General features: G+C 38.8%; 1 long non-coding RNA gene across 2 annotated transcripts in view; it reads left to right on the top strand.

The window, feature by feature from the left end:
- Window positions 1–16,744, top strand: part of LOC130421481 (uncharacterized) — a 59,626-nt gene extending 42,882 nt beyond the window's left edge. The window contains exons 2-3 of one of the 2 annotated variants that reach the window (XR_008906820.1): window positions 6,045–6,212; window positions 16,157–16,744. This is a non-coding gene — a long non-coding RNA (uncharacterized LOC130421481). Of the gene's footprint in view, window positions 1–5,955; window positions 6,213–16,156 lie in introns of both variants that reach the window. The other variant, XR_008906819.1, reaches the window with a different exon arrangement.
- Window positions 16,745–18,234: the final 1,490 nt, after the last annotated feature.

Here is an 18,234-nt window from a genome sequence, read left to right as displayed (position 1 = left end):
CTTTATTCATACATTAAGCAACATTAACAATTGTTGATATGTGGATTGAAATTTTTCATGATAGGCGTTTAAGAAAGCCCTAGTAATGTCCTCAAAATTCTTTCTAAACAGAACCGTGATGTCTCTTTTGTGTTACTCTGATGTTGACAGCCAAATTAGGCGTGCCGTATATTTGATATACAAATTAATTTGCGTTATTTTGGTTGCAAACCTTATGATTGTGGTCGTGTTGAATAATTATGTTTTATGCATAAGATGCTGATGGCTGTGGCATATTTACCCTGCAGTCTCTGTAATGAGGTCACCCACACTCGTTGCGTAATTATTCCTTCACTTGCATGGCTATTTATGGGATATCTCTTCTGTGGGGCGATCTGTCTTTCTGATTTATTCGTCTCTTCCCAATACACCTGGGGTCATTTATAAAGCTGAAAGGAATAAAACACCAATATCATTCGACTGGACAACCAGCCCCTGAGACTGATGTCTCGTATAAAGGAATATTAATGTAACTGCCATATGAAAATTCATTTCAGTCTAGGATGTCAAGGCTATTATTAATACCTGTCGGTTTAGACCAGGATTTTTATTTTATTTTACACATCACAGAAACAAACAAACTCAACAAGTTGATGAAAGAAAGATCTAGTGTCCCTTCAGCTTTTTTCTTTTAATGTATTGAGTATAAAATGATCCACGTTTGTTGCAAAAAAATTGAGATAGAAGTATGACAGCGATGTTCCATTGCAGGATATATTCCAGTGAATTATAGCTTCTGGTCGTTTTTTAGCTCAAACATGATTTACCAAAGACACTCGCTGGTAATGACAAATCACGTTGCCAGTTGATAAGTTCTGCTAATTGTTGTGACTTTCCATTTCTTCGACCCGCAACTCTGAGGAGAGAATCTGTGTAACGGGTGGCTCATCGCTGCCAAAGCAGTTGCCACACACGCAATCAAACTGCCACTTATCCATATATTTGTATGGACGCTATTGAAGCTTTCAACATGCCTCTTACTTTAACACCAGTGCCAAGCCCATTGGAGTGCACCAGTCGAATCCTGAATCCACAGCTGACTTGATGACATTTGCTAAGGGGTTCTGGTCAGATAGCGAGTCGATCTACACGGTTCACTTGAAGTCCTGCTTGAAGTATTAAGTGCAACATTGATAAATGGAGTGGAATACAGATCTAACATTATAAAAGGAGTCACAGTGGTCTATCTATAGCAGAGCTGTCAGACAGACTCTCAAGACGGGGAATCAGTCAAGCTCAAATGCACCCGCTTGAAGATTGTATTTTTTCACAAAGGACTTGGAAAACGATTAAAATAGTATAAAACAATGTCTGTTTAGTCTGAGGCATTAAAGTGCCATGTTTCCATTGTGTGGACATGTGGGCTTTTGGAATTGACTTGTGATGACTGTACCTCATATCAGCCTTTGGATAATGTTAAATAGATTTTATTTATTAATAATATATAATAACATATGTATTATAGTGTTTGCTCTTAAATGGCGTAAGGGGGTTATAATTTTGACCCATATTGTTGAATCAAGTAGTTTAAAAGACTATCTATATCTTTGAAATCTGCAGCTTTGTTCGGTACATTGACTTAATTTCCCTTGAAACAGAAAATGAAGGTGGGACATATTGAGTGGCTCCTCCCCTTTTAAAATAGCCAATAGTGGTCACTAGATGGACACTAGATTCTCTAGCTTCTAGAGATCTTTTGATTGGTCTGGTCATTTATGAGACGCTGAAGTGTAGAATTATATCATCGAAATCTTTGATCTATTGTGTTGTTGATCTATTGAGAGACTGCAAGTTTTATATTTTAATATCATATCTATCAATTTTAATAAGTCAATGCTTTGGATTATACTATTCTTATGGCTAACATATTCATACCGAAAGACTAAAAACTTTTTCATGCATGTAGACTTTAATGCATGAAGTGAAATATAACCAAATTCCAGTCTAAAATAATGAAGGCAAGATACCCGTAGGTGTTTTCAAAAATATAAGCCTTTTTCCCCATACTGAAGGAAATAATGTCACTTCTGTTTAATGTCAATGAGAAAGTAGTTAGCACCCAGCCAGGGACAGAGAGGGGAAACACTGCTCACAATCTTTTGTAACCTCTGGCCTTCAAACCCAATGTGTCCAGCTGTGGCCTGAACTGGTGTGAATGACACGCCTGTCGGTATATGTTCCAGTCAAGAAGTTCAGACAGACTCAGCGTCGCCTCATATTAAAATGTCCATCACTGTCAGATAAGACACATACACATTGGATTGCTTCTGGTCTTTTATTATGATTTTTTTTCTGTAAAAGTTATGAGTTGTGTCCTATAAGGCTTTGGTTCTCAAACGTCTTGATTGTAAGTACCCCTTTGTGTTGTGCCCCCCTCACATAAAACGTATAATCTCAAACAAGAAAGTATTCAGTTAAACAATGGTGAAACATCAATTCTTTTGGCTGATGGGATATTTTTCTGATGTTTGATTTTATAAAATGTATGATACATTTCTATATATTATAAAATGACACAAAATCTGTGGCCCCCGGGATCCATCTCGGGGACCCCAGTTTGAGAACCCCTGTTATAAGGTAACCTGGAGAGTTTTCACTGATAATGACTCGCATCATTTCGCCTTATAAAACACCCCAAGAACATTAATAACTCTTTATTTTGAGTTCACATCCAGATTTTAATGGATTGTTTAAAATAAATTGTATTTACATGACCTGAGATTATGCGAATGGCGTAATTGAAGTGATGAGTTATTTATACTGTGCAGTGGGTACGCCGTCCAGCCCGAGGCCTGATCAAGCCATTTGCCAATCAATTATTTACGCCCTCTTGGAACAGGCTAATTTAACCTTTTTTGTGAAATGCCATGGCAACACAACAGGAAGAGACTCCTGTTAGGGTAAATTGAATAGGGGAAAATGCATCTTAAATGATGAAGCCTCTCACCACCATCATAGTATAAATCATTGGCTGGTTCAGTATTTGTTTTTGTCAGCAAAATGGTTTTCCATTAAGAACATGCCTCGTCTCATGTGTTCTCAAGTCAAGTATTTTTCTCTATTTTAGGAGAGTGGATAACACTGATGACTCATCCTGCACTACACCGATTTTTGTCCAAACAAATAAGACTGCTCTCCTCTCAAAATAAGACTTATATTAATGTTTATGCTTCTTATTCCATCCTCATTTTTACGTATTCAGCGAGAATGCGTTCTCATGTTTTGAGCGTGCGTGTGAAATCTGCTGGCTTTCAGCCCCATAGCATCATAAGCGTTATTTCAGTCCATCACCGAAGCACCCACGTAAAGCAAACTGTGCTAAAAAACATGCACACATACACACGCTCCAGCTTTATGCTTCAAAAAAAGCCAAGAGGGATTTCTTAGAATTCTCCAGAATGGAAATATCTGAATTACACAGTGCGTTCACAGTTTGCAAGATCATTGTTACAGCAAAATTGATTGGCAGGGCGGATGTGCAGCCTTGACATGATACCCCCAAGTGACAATTCTACCCTGGTAACATTTCCCTGCATGCTTTACGCACCTTAAGGGTGTGGCGCAGGTGCTGTTGACATTAGGTGAGCTTAAAGTACCATACGCACAGCATGGTAAAATGTTTTTTTTATCGACATTTGTTATATAAATATTACAGTCGTAATGTGCCACACTCATATAGATTAACAAAATTGATTCTTACAACACTGATCTTCAAAAGGGTCCAAAACCTGCACGTTGCTAATTGCAAATTGCATTGGTGTATAAGAAAAACATGAAAGCCTATATCCTCAATTCCAATCCCCACACGCAAATTTCTGCTTGCACCGTTCATTGTGCCCAAATGACCTGACGTCATGTTTCCATGGCTCGGTGTGTCATGTGAAATGGGAGATGCTCTATCGGAACACTTTGCTTGCTGTTGTTTTCTGTGTCTGTTTGCGTGACATGCCGCCTCAGATGGCGCTTGGAGAGACACACCCTCACGCGCTGTGGAAATGTCGCTGACACTGTAAACCCTGTTAGCGTATTAGCCGACCCGTGAAAGAGGATCCACGTAGAATATTACGTCTTCTAGCCAATAAGAAACTTGACAGTTACTTGTGTACTATACACTTTAGAGGTTAAAGATATTGGAGCCTGAATTTGATAGTAGAATCGGATAGCCGCACAGGATATTAACTGAGTGGGCTACTACTACCAATTTACTGGCTAGCTATTGAATTTGTTTTTTTCAAGAAGAAATGTGAAAGAAGCTTGCCTGTGCGATCTCTATTATGTTAAAGCAGTGAGTTGTTGCTATGGTTACTGGGTATTCGCTACCTGTAGTCTATGTTTGATATGACCTCGTCACTCATTTAATGTACATCTGTACTATTTTTCACACCTTTTAATGGTTCCTTATGTGAAAATCATTACTCCAATAACACAAAAGTGGAATTCGAGGCATCTGCATCCATGTCCCAAACGCTGTATTGAGTTACCCATTAGACTTGAATTCTTATACTATTAGAGTTTGCTCAAATCCCTAAGAAGTGTAGTAATGTTTGGCTATGACGATTAAAAACAAAACTAGTAATTATGTCTGTGAATTTGTGTGTGCGGAAGAGAGGTGTGAGCGTGTAGGCATGTACAAGAGATGAAGCATCTCAGCATGTTGACCGAAAGATGCTGATGTTAGCTAAAAGTCAAGCATCTCTAATCCCTCTAAAAATAGGGCCGCTATGACATCATCTCAATTGCTCTATCTCTCAGTCTCTTGCATGAATAAAGATGCATTATCTTATCTACCGATGTTGTCCCCACAGGATTCATCCTTTTGAAGTGATGCAATAGCACAGGGATTTTAGTCTGTTAGTCTCTGTACTATCAATGCTTGCCGTGCAGGGACACGGTGGTAGTTATTAGTCCTCGACAACATAGACAAAGCTCATCTTTTTTATATATTTCTCAGCAACGGTTGAGATGCAACGGTTGTCATCTCATAATCTTGTGCCGGAAAAAGAGAATTGGTGGTTATTCCCATGAGGTGTAACAGAATTAACATCTACTATTCATTTGGTTCTGGGATCTTGCCTTTTAAAGACCTTGGCTAGGACAACAAAAAGTTGCGCTAATAGAATGCCGTTAAATAGACCATAAACCTTTCAAAACAAGTGTATAATAAGCTATTACACAATAGCTCTGACTTGTTAGTTGGACCAGATGGAACTGTATTTCATTACGGGCCTTAGGTGGTGCTCCTAGCATACACGTCCAGGCTTCTCCTAATTTGGGACACGGTTTTAAAGGGCTTTAAGCGCAAAATATTGGGAGTTAGTGTGGCCGCTCGTAAAAACTGTGTGACTACTGTATAATAAGCGAACGCTTCACGGTGTGCCAGGTATAAGTTATGGGTTGTTTTAGTAGCTTTTCTTCACTGATCATTTTTACTATGTACTATTCTTTATTTTTACAGGTTTATAGAGACAGACAGAACATAGTTATTGGATGGGATAAGGATTTTTGTAGTTCTCTTTGCGACAGTATAATTTTGAATACAAGTTTTCTTTTATACAACAGTTCTATCAAGAAACATATATGAAGTATAGCTTACATTTTCAGCAGAATATAAGCAGAAGAATATGACCATTGTAACAGACAGACTGAAATAAACATTTCATAGCCATTTTGAGAAATACTGTATCTGCTCTTTAAGATCACCGCTTGTCCAATCGAATTGCAGGACTGGAGTGTACTGTTGCATAAAAATGTTGCCATTAATCCAAATGTCTCACGAAATCATTGACCTGCATAGTTCCCTATTAAAGAAACACCATTGTGTTTTACAGGTCAAGGATTCGAAAAAGTTGCCATTTCAGTCTTTTTGTCACTTACACGTTTTCTTGTGCCAACACACATCTCTTTCTTTTGTCTCAGACTGCTGTTTCCGCCTGCCTCATTGCCTCAAGATTCAATACCTTTCAGCTCTCCCCTCGGATCATTCAAGCACACACCTTTTCTTTCAGATGTACTTTACTGCAGGAATGTTACATCAATGTCGCCACGGCAACGGCTGGCTGAGCAGGAGAGCTGTGAATTGAACATAGTGATGATATCAGGCATCCGCTGTTCCCAGGTCATGCCACTCACCTGCATAGCCTGTGGGTGTACCACAATACAGAAAGGACTGAAAGGTATGGCAAAGATTAGATCTTGGTATTAGTACATACATAAATACACAATTTTTCATACCACTAATCAAATCTTAAGACAATTGTTTATTTAAGGAGCATATTTATTGGCTGGTAAAGGTCAAAATTTGAATTATCGTAGACAGTCAGGATATTAAGATATAGATTTTCGAATCAATAATTTTGTATTCCCACGCACATGCCTGTGCGCGCAGTCTAGTAGGTTTACACGCTTTCTTCACAGCAGGCGCACACATGTACACTGACATGCACACAGGTGGTGTGTGTCAGCTGTCTACCATGCTGGGTTCGAGATGGCTCTTGCCATTCACGTCCTCCCGCTCCGGGGTTTGGTTTTTATTAATATCTCTGACGCCGTATGTTTTCAGTGTTAGTGTTTCTTTAATAATTTTAATGAGCCTCAGGCATGCGTCTCTTAGTTATTTATAAAGCGTTTTGTGCTCACAGGCTTCATAAACAGCATTGAATTCCATATCGCTTTTCATTTCTCGCTCCTGCTGGCTTTCTTTTTCCTGTGCTTTTAAAGAGGCAAGAAATGAAGCTTCCTGGCTTTCAGTTTTAATCTTGATGAAGCAGAAATGCATGATTAAAAGGCTTCTAATATTGTTTCATTGACAGCTTCAGGGAAATCCAGTAAGACGGTACACTGAGAAGAAACAAATCACGGAAACCAATATGAATTTAGAGTTTTTGTCTGATAACAACTCAGAAAGCATCTTAGCCAATTTATCTGTTTTTTAGGAATATTATATAAAATGTTTAGATATTTTAGACTGGAAAGCAGGCAAAAAAATACAAGCTACGGAATGTGGCTTGTGTTTCAAATCACTTAAATAAAAACGACAGGAAAAATAGGTCACTCCAGAAAAGTCAGGGTTATGGACAATAAAACAGCTGTATGGTGTATCCCAGGATTTTTATAAGTACATTCCGTTCTGCCGTGTTGCTTTGTGCAGAGACAGATGACCGTGTATTAAAAGATGAATTATGCGTGATATTAAAATAATACTTGTTAGCTCAAAGCAGGTTCCACCCATTACATCTGTTCCTTTGTCCGGGTCTATGACTGCACTGCAATAGGATTATATCTCCTAAAGGTTGAATAATGCTGATGTCATGAATCAAAAATCCATATTAAATTGTTTCTCCCTGCTGCCACAATTACAGATATTATATAATCTGCAGACAGATGTTTATTCATTAGTGGTGCTTATAAGCAAAACATCACATATATTATTTATATTAAAATGCTGAAATGTCCCTTATACAGTTAATTTTACCAATATATGCTATCTGGAAATTGAACCAATAACCTGAGCTGCAGGGATTTGTTTTGTCTTTTTTAAGAAATTTGGTTTTGTGTCCATACAATTGAAGTCAATTGGACCAATGTTGTTTAGTTACTAGCATTCTTCAAAATATCTTCTTTTGTGTTCTGCTGAAGAAAAAGTCATACAGGTTTGGAATGACATGAGGGTGAATAAATCATTTTTATTTTTGGGTGAACTATCCCTTTAAACATCTTGATATCTGCAGCTCCACAATCCCAAAATGCAACTGGTGTTTCATTTGAAGTCATTAGACCCAAGGGCATTGCCCTGTCAGAGCGACGTCCATCAGCAAACGCTGTCCTGGGTCAAATGTCCAATCATTGAGAGCTTGCCGCTGTCATAACCCAGCAGATTGATATGGGATGTGAGTTGTGGTGAAGGGAATCATGGGTAACTTTAAGAGATTAATTTTCTCAGTAGCAATGTGTCTTCCATATCCAGACTATGAGACGTAGGTGTGATTCATCTGTTGCGCAGACTCACAAGAGCGGTTTGATTAGTGTCACGTGACACTTATGGAAATATTATGACCTGTGCATCTCATTTTAGCCTAACAGTTGAGAAATTTATTAAATTTGAAAGAATAAAGGGCCCTTGTTCACTGTTCAGGTTTGATGGATGGGGCAGAGGTGGGCAATCTCTTAACACTAAATGGATCTCCTGGATCAATTTCCCCAGGGTGACACAGTTAAGTCATCGCTGTATGCAAACCTTGATTGCATTTCGTGAGATTTGCCACAGGGGAAGAGCGGGATGGCAACACGTTCACTGTGGGACCTGAGCAAGGGCCATTATTGCAGTACTTGTCTTCTCAAGAGCAACAAGTCAGCAGGTCTATTACCCACTTCACGGGTAATAAATAGAATTCATAAAGAAATGTGATGTATGAAAATGCGTGTTAAACACATTTAATATATCTAAATATATATATAAGTATATATTTAAATATATCATTACATACATGTGCCCTGCGATGGGTTGGCACTCCATCCAGGGTGTATCCTGCCTTGATGCCCGATGACTCCTGAGATAGGCGCAGGCTCCCCGTGACCCGAGGTAGTTCGGATAAGCGGTAGAAAATGGCTGGATGGATTACATACATGTATGCATGAGACTTTTTCCTACATGTGGTAGGCCTACAATTGCAGACAGTACTAACAAATAGGCTAGGCTAAACTGAATAGGTTTTATGTCATTTTAGGAGATGGCCCATCATAGTTTAGAATTTTGGGGTGGCACCTGGATTGGCCAATCAAATTTCAAGGGAACTCGCAGCCACCCCAGGCTGCCCATCTGTACACGCCCCTGGCGAGGAAAGAGAGCGAGAATTGCCCGCGTGGAGCTTGGCAGCCCCACTGAGCAGACATGCCACTGAGTTGAGCAGACAGGATACATCCTTCAGTGACCTTTCTTTTAATCTCCTCCCTCCATCTTGCTTGCTCCATTCTACCACCTCTCTCTCCTCCCCAATCTGATCCGATGTATTTTGTTGTTTGAAGTTGGACATCAGAAGGCATGAAAGCTTTTCTCATCCTGTATTGTTCATTTATTCATTCTTTTCTTTTTCATTATGCATTCGCTCCACCCAAGTGTCCAAACTGCCCACCCACTCCACTTTTGTGTGGCTAAACTGATGTTCTCTGCCATGTGGCCGGTTTCGATCCATCCAAAGGCAGTTTGCATGTGTCAGGATCATAATTCTAAATGCCAAGACTCAACTTCTCACTGAAACTAAGATAAATTACATCCTTATATCATGACTTGACTCTATGCTCTGCGGCCTCTTCGGTCAAGCTCGCTCCGGGCTTACCATCTGAAATCAATGAGCGTCTTTTGAGGTGTGAAGGTTTTTAATTAATTAGATGGAGCTGTGAAGTAGATAGGCAGGCATACCCACTGGGGTGTGAACGTCCGGCCGTGTTGGTCCGTGCTTTTCCGAACACCTGCGTCTTATAAGGCTCTGCAGATAAAACTCAGCAGAAAAACTCACTGTAAGTGTTTTTCCATTGTTTAAATGGAACAGCCGAGACACCCATTTCTTTCCATGAACAAAGTAAACATCCTCTGTAGATGTACACCACTCCTTGCTGTGGTATCAACATCGGGCCAAAGCTACTGCAGTGGCGTGATCCCCAAGTGTCACCTTCTTGGTCCATGATCAAGTGGTCCTTGAAAGATTTGGGCCCAGGAATGTGGCCTTTTCCTTTGGAAAGTGTGTCAGAGGAAGCCAGTCACGTGTCTTGTGCTCACAGCAAACTCTTAACTTGAGTGATCTGCTTCCACTGCTTCTTGCCAGACTCAGGACAGATGATACAAATATCTTTTTCCATGAAAGAGTGGTCATTTCCTATTCTTTATGAACGATATCTCACTCTCTTTCCTGTTTTTATCTCCTTGGGCATTTAGACATTTTTGTTTTTTTGGATGAGGAGAGGGGAACAGAGAGGTGGCCATAGAGCTCCCTCTCCAACCTCATCCTCAGGTTACTTACCAGTCTCATTCATTATTTGTAAGCTGTTTTATTATGAATGAACAGGTACAATGCGTACAGCTGCTGTAGCCACCATTGGCACCGCCTCCAAGTACCCTGACCCATATAGAAATGCTGTATGGCTGGACTCTACATAACAAATGAAGGTGATGATTACACAGTCATTGATTATGGCTGGTTTTAGCTGGTTTAAACTAGTTTTACAGTTTGACCTGGTGAAAACCCCCTGTAGAACTAGCATCCCACCAGATTGGTAGAACAAAAAAGAACAATAGATTACTCCCTGAATTTAATGGTGAAATATACAATAATAGCCTATTCAAAATCAAAATATTCAACTGCACCATAAAAACATTCACTGCATATAAGTATGTGTGTAGACCTGTTAAATGTTATTTAAAAAAACTTCAACGAAACAAAAGTAATAAAAAGTTGCCTTGATGAAACTGAAATAAGTTTACAAAAATTATTAACTGAAAACTAAACTAAAACATAAAACATAGATTACATTTAAAGAGCAATATTAGATGTCAAATAAATATATTTGTTTATATTGTATAATGTAAACAAAAAATACATTAATTAAAATCTCAAAAGCACATATCACAATAAAAATTCAATCAACGTGAAAACAAAAAAAAAAAACAGTTTATCATATTAATACTACAATAAAAGTGAAACAAAATTTAGGACCCATTTCAATTCATCATAATCAGTTGAAATGTTCACCTTTTTGACACTTTTTAACAGTACGTTTTTAACTATATACAGTAGCCCATAATAACCATGCTTTTGCTATAGATAAAACCAATTTAAAAACATGGTTCTACACTTAAAAGGGATAGTTCACCCAAAAAAATTAAATTCTGTCAACATTTACTAGCCCTCTTGTCATTTCAAAGAATACAATAGAATATGCTGGTAACCAAACAACTGCGATACCCAATGACTTGCATTGGTTTTGTGTACATACAATTGAAGTTAATGGGTACCACGATTGTTTGGTGGTTATTCTTGTGTGTTCTGCGGAAGAAAGAAAGTCATACAGGTATAAAATGACAAGAGGGTGAGTAAATGAGTAAAGAATTTTCGTATTTGGGTGAACTAACTATATTAGTATATCAAATTTTAGTATATTTCATGGTAACGATGTGGGCTAGTCCCACGGCAGTCAATACTTTGCGTTGTCCATGCTGCGTGTAATGACACCATCGTAGTAATGATTTTGAATCCCTCTGTGTTAGCTTAGGTGTGACAGCACTGTGTATATGAAGAACAGGTCTGTCCTTTTTACAACAAACACAGTAAGAACACAGCCATCCAACGTCCCGGATGATTAGCAGCAGTCACCCTTACACTAAACACTGGTTAAGATTTCTGCCCTTATTTAGCCGGTCATTTCTCCAGTGAAAGCTCTGGGGAGTGTAGTTTTTGTCGTCTTTCCACTACGTTTGACATGCGGGAGGTTCTTGTTTGACAGCGAGATGTAAACGGCAGTTGAATTCCAGCTGGTGTGCATCACACAGCTAGACGATCAACAGACCAGGCTCGGAAGCTGGCATCGGTGGCAAGTGCAGCCCACGCCATTTACGCTTACCGTTGTCATGACGAAACACCAACATCACAGCGTCTGGGGTCAGCGATGGAGGATGGTGTCGACTGGTGCTGTGGAGCACAGTTTGTCTTCATCCCGTACCCAGACTTTGCTATTGCATGGGATGACCCACTAACATCTGGATCCAAAATACACAGTTTACAGCTACGGTTAATTCACATCACTTAAATCTTTCCAATGCTGAGATATTTTTAAAATGAACTTTCATGACCAGAATAAGCACGTCTGCACTGTGCGTCTGGATATATGCCCGTTTTCATTTGATAAATGACTGCAGAAATGATTAATAGAAATGTAAACAAACATCTGAAACAGTAGCGAAATAGTTTTGTAAAGTCACAATCTATGTTTGAGCTTTATAGAGGACAGTGACTTAACACTTACAGTTACAGTGCTTACTAAAATACATTGTCGGTCTCGGCAAACATCTCAGAGCCATTAACTTTTCCTTGTAATGTTAAACTGAAAATCCTTTACACTCTGTAATGTGCTTGTTTAGGGTGGTTTAGTCTTTGGGAGTGACTTTCCAAACAGGGATGTGATATTTTTCCTTCACTTTACGAACAAAGAGTGCCCTGTCTTAATGCTTTCACACCTTCTGTGAGAGTATTCTCAACAGATTAAAGCTACTGAAGTGTCTGGATACAGTCGGTTAATATATTAAATGTATTTATCTAAGAAACTTACTTTTTTACTATAGCGCAAAGCCAGAGCACATCTGTAATTTAGGCCAGAGTTGTGAATGTAAAGCTGCGATTGAACTGCTGTGTGGCAATGTGCCTTGTTGCCGAAGGAGGTTTGGTTTACCGAACACCCCTGTCTGGTTTGGGGTCAATTCACCAAAATAAACTGGCTTCCAGCAAAAATGGAACAATAAAAACTTCTAACCAATAGAGAGCTGAAATAGAAATATAAACAAAAAAATAATACATTTATAGCTGGAAATATGAATCGGGTGGAAGAATATTACACACAATTAGGTAATTGGTGATAAAAAAGGTGATGCGTGATCATACATCATAAGATGGACAATAGCAGGCTGAGCTTAAATACCAAAAAATATGTTTTAACTTTTGTTTGAATCTACAGTTTCACATTCCAAACATGTACATTTATCACACATCTGTTCTTTTCTGACTGCTGTTGTGCAACATTTTCACTTTTGATGCGGAAAGGCAAAATGACTCATCGTTGGAATGTAGGCTATCATATGTTGTATCTATTTGAATAACCAGGAAACAGCACATTTCTTGTCTGATATGATTTTACATTAACTGTGTCCATCTCAAGAAGCTGCCTTCTGCTGTTTAAGGCATAGGATAAATGTGCAAATGCAAAATTGGTCTGTTGTGGGTTGAGGGCTAGGCGTGATTGTGATGTGAATCTGGATAGATTATAATAAGTGAAGCTTTAGTAGACTGCGTGCTTTGCTTTGTAGTAAAAGAATCATTGATCCCTCTGCTGTCTGAGCTTTTTATGGCTCATGCCGTCATAACCGCTACACATGAAAGAGAAGAAGCTACAACAATATGGCTCTTGTCTCATACTACGTAGATTCATTCATTTTATGAAAGTATTCAGGTGCTTTTTCAAAGTGCAGGTTCATATCAGTTTGTTGCGCTTCTCTTGTTCCACTGGGCAGAGGTAGGAAAATTCCAGCTGTGAAATTTGCGGTCTAGTTTTTTTTCCACTTTCCACTTTCTCTCGGCTCTGTTTATGGGTTAACCACTTTCTTACTCATTCATTCACACATGCAGAGCATTTGGGCCCCTACATACACACTAACATATGGCTTCAGAAGGCTTGGAATATACAACATTTTTGAGCGTGATACAATAAATATTAACAGAATGAATAGTTAGATTAAAAAAATATATTTTGGCACTGTTTAAGACGAACTGAACATGTTAATCATCATTTTGTAAGAATTTCTAACAATATCTAGTTTAATTTATTAAATGTCTTAGGTCAGGACCATTGCCTGTTAAAGGGTCATGTGCATGTGTGTTTGTGTTATTGGACTTAGGATGTAAAGGCCCCACTGAATTACCCAGTTTCCTCTTCCTCTCTTTTCCCTCATGGCTCACATCAGGTATATAGTCCATGAGAAAAAGGAAGAGAGTGAGACGAGAGGGCGTCCAGTTCCCATAAGAGCTTCACAGGTCTGCTGCAATTCTCAACAACCCATAATAACCAGATCCGGTCATTCCAGAGTATGCGATTTGTTATGTTATGGAACTGGTGCACAGCACATTAAATGATGGTAGATTGTTCAGGTTGGTGCTTATGGAAGGGGAGTGGGACCATTTTATTGTGGCACTTTGCATTAAATAAAAGTTCTAGTGTTTTCTTTAAAATATATTTTTATAATATTATAATTATAATAATTTAATATATTAATGTCCTTATTACAATATATTGTTTATGTTTATAAATGGTTAATTTAGATTTAATTATCTACATACTTAGTACATTTTAATTTATTTTATTTTTACAACAAGAAATAAGCTTTCTGTGGCCCGAGATGTCCCCCATGCCTCTGCAGAGGGGTTCAGTATGGATGGGAAAAAACACAAGACATAACAGTGTAAGCAAAGTAAAATCTTGAGACTGCACACAAACAGTACCAGACAATCCTTTAATGTCAGTGTATGATAGCAGCTCTTTCATAATCTTTATAAACACTACTTGATCCGGGTGTCCTCATTTAAACACTAGCTGTATTAACAGTCACCCGCACCGTGCATGCTGTTTCATTGACTTTATAAAGAGACAAAACACCTTCACACAGCATCCACAACACATAGCATTATGCGTAAAATCAAGCTGGAAATTGATGGGTTTGGGCGGTGGAGACGCTTCTTCAGCAATTGGTACGTGAAATCTCCTTTCACACACATGCACATACGGGCACTTGAGGTGAATTATTGTTTGCAAGTGGAAACTTGGCCCCCAGTTCCGGCTGCCGGTCCAGTGCTGACTAAGAGTCCTGTCTGAGTCTTTGTCCCCCTCTTTCTTCCCAAGCCCACTCACCCTCTTTCTCTCTCACACACATACACACACTGTACAGCTGTAGCCTTTCTCCACCGGGCCATTGAACTCGGTGCTCCTACTGTAAATTCCACTAGTAGCTGGAAACACAAACATGCCCCTACCCAAAGCATACTTACACTCTTTCTTGCTCTTTTATTTCGGAATATTATTTTTAAGGACCGCTCTGGCAGCTGTTTCTCTTAACTAAGCATCTCTTCATCGTTGCCAATTGTCAATCTCTTTTTATTTGTTCTGTAGATGTTTGTGTCCCTTATCGCAAACTATGTGAAATTCAGTGTAACCTTGATGTTGTCATGACAACCGTCTCAGTTTTTCCTTGCCTGTGGTTGAGAGCGGTAAACTTTTAGTCAAAAATGTAATATTCGAGAGAATGGTCAGTTTTCTGGTTTGATAAGTAAAAAACGAGTAACTTATGAAAATAATAAGTAACATGTAGTGTGTTATGAGTGCATGCATGTTCGAGCGACACTGTCGTGGAAAATAATCAAGGACTGTCGCTCAGTCTGTAAGGGTTTATTGTTGACTTAATTAAGGAGTCTTACACCACACAAACCCCATATTCACCCCCGTCTAGTATTTCTGAGGAGAGACAATTATTGTAATTACAGCTGTCTGATGACATGTTTGGTATAATGAATGTTTCTCATTAAGTTTCTCTAACCCCAAACAACCTTCCCCAGAAAACTAGGGGGGGAACATGCATTGGCACAGTGGCACCCCCTGATATTGGTTACCCCGTGTTTATAGGATTTAAGGAGCTTGGAATATAACAATGTGTCTTGCTGGCTCTTTGGTTTTGTGTCTTGATTTTTTAGTGCTTCTTTACTGTTTGGTATTTAGTGTTCAGTGACCCCCAGATGTTTTTAAACCCTCAACAATGCACACATGCCATTGCATAAGATAACAAAATATTAAATTGGCATTTATTAAGGTATAGCACATGTGTTCCAGGTCAGTGTTGGCTTGCTCACCGGGAGACTGCATTTATTTATCAGAATGATCTTGCTTGGTCTATAAACACCATGCACTGTGCTGTGCTGCGTTGGAACAATGCACATTGTGAAAAGCGCTATATAAATAAATTGAATTTCATTGAAATTCCTTTTAAGGAAAACACTTCAACAAAAGAGGTTTTGTGATAAAATGTCCATATAGTTCACGTGATAACCTACACCTGTCACCCTGCTAGGACACCCGTGGGAATTTAAAAGCAGTCTTTGTACATTCAATGAAAGTGACCTTGAGGCCAAGTTGTTAGAAGTAATTACGAAAAAATAAGATCCCATAAAAACAAGTGCTACTGGGTTTGGAATGTACAGCCCACGTGTCCAAATATGTTTGGGGCCCACTGAACTGTATGTATATTATTATACTGTTAAAAATAGTCTGTACTCTTGAGTTTCACTAGCCTTTCTTTCTTTTTGCATCCCATCAGAATGAAGGAAGTTCCTCGCTGACATGCTGAGTTTGTGGAAAAAGGCCTAGTAAGAGCCAGAGTGCTGGGGAGGAAGATGGGTGACCGAAGGAAGCAATAATACAGCATGTCCTGACTGAAAGGGGAGCAGACCCTCTCGTGCTCTTCTGCTAATGAGCCACTTCCACTGTCCTTGTGTTCAACATGAGTCATGTGACTGTCAGACATTACATCTATTGCACGATTTTAGCGATGACGCCTATAGCGCTCATGATGGCTTTTGCCTTAGGATTTTTTCCTGTAATAGAAGTATTTTTGACCAAAGAATGCTTTGTTGTGCGCTCTGAACCACTTGTTAAGCAAACATTCTTATCTTAGATCTTGATAAAAAGTCAGGTCCGTCCCCAACTTCCTTCTCCTGACATCACTGTTTGTGTGGCCAAATATCCAGCGAGGTCATGGAGTGGAATATTTGAGCTGGAATAAATATATAGTAATATATAAACCTGATCAGCTTTGTAAATGAATAACCTGATTGAAATACAAACTGTATGCTTTATATACTTTTCTTGTTATATAACTATGTACAATATGTCTAATGGGATGTTTAAAAATTAAAGCACATCCTCCATTACACATGTTGTAAGTGTTTGTTTAGTTCATTTAGAACATTTAGGCTTTAACATTACATTTATGCCGTTGGAAGAGGTTTTTACCTAAAGTGCATTCAATGTAAATATTTTATTACTTTGTCTGTGCCCTTGAGAATTATCCACAATTTTTGTGTCCTTGTTAGTGCCATGTTGTTTCAGATGAGTTACTTAAAGGGACAGTTCACCCAAAAATGAAAATGATGTCATCATTTGCTCGCCCTCTTGTCATTTCAAACCTTTATGACTGTCTTCTGCAAAACACAAAAGAAGATATTTTTAAGAATATTGGTAACCGAATAACGGCGATATCCATTTACTTCTATTGTATAATCAGAGAACCAATGCAAGTCAATTGTTCATTTACCAAATTCATCAAAATATCTTCTTTTGTATCTGCAGAAGAAAGAAAGGTGCAGGTTTAAAATGACAACCGGACAAATTCATTTTTTGGATGAGCTATTCCTTTGAAAGATCTAGTGATCTTCCAAAGTACATTTTTACATCGTATACATGGGAATGCATATTTGCATGTATCTGTGCAAACAAAGGGACAGTTGTATGAAGGGAAATAAGACATCTGCCTTTCTGGATCCCTGCACTGCTGTGACATCTGCTCAAGGACCAGGCCGGCATTACCGTGTGCACCGCCAATGGGAGAGGCTCCAAATAAAAATCTCAGAAGTGGAAACTGGAACAAATAAAAATAGGATTCATGTCCTCTCCACTTCAGAGGTTTTGGAAGCATTGAAGGAAACTTGTTTTTCAGCCTTTCAGAAAGGACCATGTTACTTTTAGATGAAAATATGCTCCAAACCAAAGTGGTCTGGCCTAACAAATCAACTGATTATTTCATAGAACATCACACGCTCAACAGTTTTTACTCGAGCTGAGCCCTCAATTTATTCATTGACACCCATCCTTCACATTCAGTCCAACTGAACATTAGCAGACCTAACAAAGTTTAAACTACACAGGGTTAAAAAGTTGAAGTTTTGCCATTTATGAAAACGCAATACTCAGTATAAGATTGAAGACGTGCTCTTGTGCAGCGATGTGCCTCTTGTTAATGATGAAACCAATTAGGTGAAAGGATCTTGTCTTTAGCACCAACAGAGTCCTTGTTTATAATCAACCACGTCAATTTTTTCTTTGGTTGAGCTGATGTCCCTGTGTGATTGTAAACCAGCAGATACCTTGATCTTGGGTTGAGACTGTATTTCAGACTATGTCATCGTTTGTTTCCTAGAACATTATAGGGAGTCTCTTTATATAAAGGGTCAGAACACAAAAGGTTAGTGCATGAAGCTCACTGTAGCGTCCTCTTGGTGAAATGATCTTATAAACGTCACCCGACCAGCTACTTCCCTCAAAATTCCTCTGGTAATTGAGCACTTAAATACCGGACTCATCACTATACCAAGGCAAGTACTATATTATACTATATGC

This window comes from Triplophysa dalaica, chromosome 5, assembly GCF_015846415.1.
Source record: "Triplophysa dalaica isolate WHDGS20190420 chromosome 5, ASM1584641v1, whole genome shotgun sequence".
Lineage (NCBI taxonomy): Eukaryota > Metazoa > Chordata > Actinopteri > Cypriniformes > Nemacheilidae > Triplophysa > Triplophysa dalaica.
The sequence above is the reverse complement of the archived record's forward strand: the minus strand, read 5'-3'. Positions and strand labels throughout refer to the sequence as shown.